Source organism: Parasteatoda tepidariorum, chromosome X1 (genome assembly GCF_043381705.1).
Source record: "Parasteatoda tepidariorum isolate YZ-2023 chromosome X1, CAS_Ptep_4.0, whole genome shotgun sequence".
Lineage (NCBI taxonomy): Eukaryota > Metazoa > Arthropoda > Arachnida > Araneae > Theridiidae > Parasteatoda > Parasteatoda tepidariorum.
In genome coordinates this window covers 47,865,013-47,869,250 of record NC_092214.1, presented here as the reverse complement: position 1 = coordinate 47,869,250, position 4,238 = coordinate 47,865,013, and positions in this window count along the sequence as shown.

Below are 4,238 nucleotides of genomic sequence, written 5' to 3'. Positions count from 1 at the left end.
ACAAAATATCTCTTTGATCATAGAGCTTGGTTTATCGTGAATGTTGAAAAAGACCCGGGAACTTCAAATTACGCGAATTCAGTTTATTGCGCAGGAGTTTTCGGAAAGAAATAATTTTGCTTCGGATTTTATCTACTTTAAAAACATTAAACGATTTTATAATAAAACAAAGTACTCTTGGTTTTGATTTTAATTATATTTATTTGTTTAAATTTAATTGAAACTTCATTATTGATTTTCTTTTTATTTTAAAATCTTCTTTTTAATTTCATATTGGTTTACAATAATTTTTAATTACTTTTTCTAGTTAATTTTATTTTAGCACCTTTAACTGCATTTTTGAAATTTAAAAAATTCGGAAGGCAATTAGTTTAATTCGTTAAAAAATTAATTTGTTAATCTGTATTTATCAAAAAATTTTGGTTTTAGAAGAAACTGAGTATAAAGAAAGTTTTTTTAATCACGTAATATGTAATTTTGTATCAAAAATTTTATGAAACTAAGACTAATTTTATATTTTTTTATTTAATTAAATGCATGGATAGGAAATATAAAAAATTGCACTCTATACAACGTATTTACAAATAAAATAAATTTTTTATCATTAACAATATATTTTCTTTAAGCAAGTGATTCCAGATTAGGGATGAAGACCTAACTAATTTTGTGTTAGAAATTACTGTAAAATCAATATATTTTTATTATACTTTGGTACATAAGCAATATTGTGAGAATCGAAGTAAAAAACAGCAGCGTCGTATTTATTTCGCAGTGAAAAACTTGTTGTAAAAGTGCAGTTTAAAAAAAAACGCAAAAATAACTGATATTTAAAAAGGACTCAAAGAGAATTTTGAAGAATTTTGAAAGAATTTTGAAGGAAATTTGATAATATTTTAATTTACGAAATCACATAGAAAAACGTATGTAAGCTCCAATTTGGGAAATATGGTGCCATTAGGAACCAAATTCAAGAAATAGTTTGGTCTGAAGTATTGACACTATAAGGTTAATTTTTATTTTTTCCCATTTCACCAAGAATTTTTTTAGCGAACCAAAAAGTTTTACACATAATTATGAAATTCGCTTATTCAATAATTCTGTTCTAAAAATTATTTAACAATTATTTATTATTTTTCTTTTATTTATTTCATAATAGTAGAAAAGCTTTTGAATTTTAAGGTATACAAATTGCCTCATCTTAAGGAAAGTAATTTTGCGTAGAAAAATATAAAGTTTGAACAAAACCGATCGCGTAGTTCCTTAGAAATCAAACTTTAAATATTCGAGATTTTAAAAATTTGTTAACTCAGAAACCATTTAATCAACCAATTTCATTCAAAATTTGTATATTATCATGTAAAATAAAATTCTTCAAACCAACGATGAAATAATAAAAATGAAATAATTAAATGAAATAATAAAAATAAATAAATACTTATTAAAATTTATTTGTTCTACTGAAATGTCTTTTGTTAAAGGGATATCTTCGTTGAAAAATTTTACAATTCAAAATTTTAATTAAATTAGAGCGTTTTCAAGTAATGGCGAAATACGTAAAAAGTAAAATTAACAGTAAGGAGTCAAATTTTTCAACTTCTTTCCTAATCAAAATATTGAGTCCATATTTTCTAGATTTGCGGCAATCCATATATTTTGAAATTCAAAATTCGAAATCTGGTAAAAAAAGGCATGTTTATTTAGAAATAGTACGTCTTTGTATCTCATTTATCAAATTAAATATCACCCGAGTTAATGAATTAACATATTTGAAGCTACTCTTTCAGCCTTTAAGATTAAGTCCTAGTATGTGAAGATCCTATCATATATACATATATATATATATATATATGTGTGTGTGTGTGTGTGCGTGTGTGTAGGAGTTTGTGGAGCATAAGAGGAAATAACGACAATAATTTAAAAATCAAATTTAACATTTAATAGAAAAAAGGAAATAAGTTTAGCAGTGATATCATGACCGGTGAGAGCTGCCTACTCACAGGGTCGCCGTATCGAATATGAATGCGAAATTGGATTGTTCTATAGAAAAGAGACCGTGGATACCGGGGGTTTCCTTTCTAGCCTGGCTGGCGCCGTTCAATAAGGAAGTAGATATTGAAATTCTTCCAAATATTAACATGATGACGGATGATGCAATCTGCCCAAATATTACTCTCTAGCACTGTAACTACATATACTTGAGGATATAATCGTGTGGGCTGATGAAAAGATTATATCTTTTATTTTCCGGAGTTTTTAAAAGAATTCCATCCTTTTTTTCGAATATTTTTTTTTCTTCCCAGTTTTTGTTGTTTTTATTATTAATTTTCTTTCTGTAATTTTCCTTTGCTTTATCTTCATTTTGAACTTATTTTATGAGTTCTATTTACTTGCGCAATAAATGAAACTTATTGTTTTTCTTAATTTTCTTCGTGTTTTTTTTTGTATTTATTTATTATGTTATATATATACTGCNAACAACAGTTAAAAGATATATATATATATATATATATTGCGCACTGTTCATAACCCTCCCGGAAAAGTTGAGTGAAAGTTAGGGATGGGAAAGTTCAGTCAGTCAAAAAGCTCCTTCTTAGAATCTTTATTAACAGAAAAAAATACGATAGCTTACGTTATCGTTCTGTAGACTTGAGAAATATCATCAAAATGTTTCTGTTAGACCATTTGATTTTCTAATCCCTTACTAGGGGGGAAGAGTATCTTACACAGAGGAACCCCTTAAGTTTTAACACCTTCTTGAAATTTAAGGGTTTACGCAGTTCAATTTGATAATTTCTTGTTTCTTTCTTGTTCAAGTTAATGTCTTATTCCCTTTTTTGGGAGGGAATTATCAATTTATATGCAATGTTCTTCTCCTACATTTTAGTTTTTTATATCTGATATTAGTACAGCATTTGGAAATGTTATGCTGGAAAAATAGATTAAAGGAAATATATAACTTTATTTATAAACAGAATTAAACTTTTTGAAGAAAACTCTAATAAAATAATATGCTGAGATGAATCACAATGGTTCTTGAGTAATGATGTTTGGTGCTAATTCAAGCAACGCCAGAATTTTTTTTTCCTTCCAGATGGAGCATTCACTGTAAAAAAACTCCGGATTAATTTACGGTTAAAAGTACTGATAACTTGGGTGCATTATTCGCAAAATTTATATTACCGTAAACTCCATTTCTACCGTAATTTTTACATTTATATATATTTAATTACAATGATTCGGTATAATAAGTACTACTGTAAAATATATACTACTGATAGAATTAATACTAATTAAAAAATTCTGGTATATCAGATTTTTTGTTCCGTAAAATTTTACAGTAAAAACGGACTTTACGGTAAAAAGTACCGGCAACCAATGTGCCAGTGCTTTATACCGTAATTTGATCCGGAATTTTTCACAGTGTAGTCAAGATAAATAGTAGCCCTACGTATACATAGATTTCAGAATTAAAGCTATTTGTGATAAATTCTGAGCATAATTTTTATCAGGTACTTCTTTATATGTGTTGTCTTCATCAAGAAAATTGGGCATTCTCACATATAACTTAGATTATGCTTTTAGATCAATAAGGGTTATAAAAGTGGCATGAACTGATTATGATACTCTGATACATGGTAGAAGTTGATTTCTATTGCCTAAGGGGCAATTATAATAGTTTTATACTTTTGCATCAAAAGGTATTCAAGTGAAAAAAGTAACTCGTCGTTTGGTTTGAGTGAATAAAAATCACTTTTGTGATACATAAACGTAATATATTTGGGTTTTACCGTAATATATCCGTAATATACCCCCCATGATTCTGTTGGAGGTTAATTTGATTCTCGTACGAAAGGGATTTAGTTTCAATTCTTGACTTAAAATGCATCAAATTTAGATAAATCATAATTTTCAACTGTTTATTTTTTCAAACATAAATTTTTATTCTAAATCGGCAAGTTACTATTAATGAAAAAAAAATTGATGAACCTTATTCCTTCGTTAGAACACGGAGAATTTTTTGGACAGCTCAAAATTAATGTTGTGTTTACAAAGTTTCAATTCTTCAATAAAGAACTAAATAACTTAGAAGTTTACTTGTTTGCTTGGGATATTTTTCATAAAATAATTTTTTTTAAGATAGGGCCTCACAGCATTCCTATAAGTCCTGAACTTGACGTTTCCTAAGTGAACAAAATCCCCTCGATATATATATATATAAAGGACTCAAAGAGAATTTT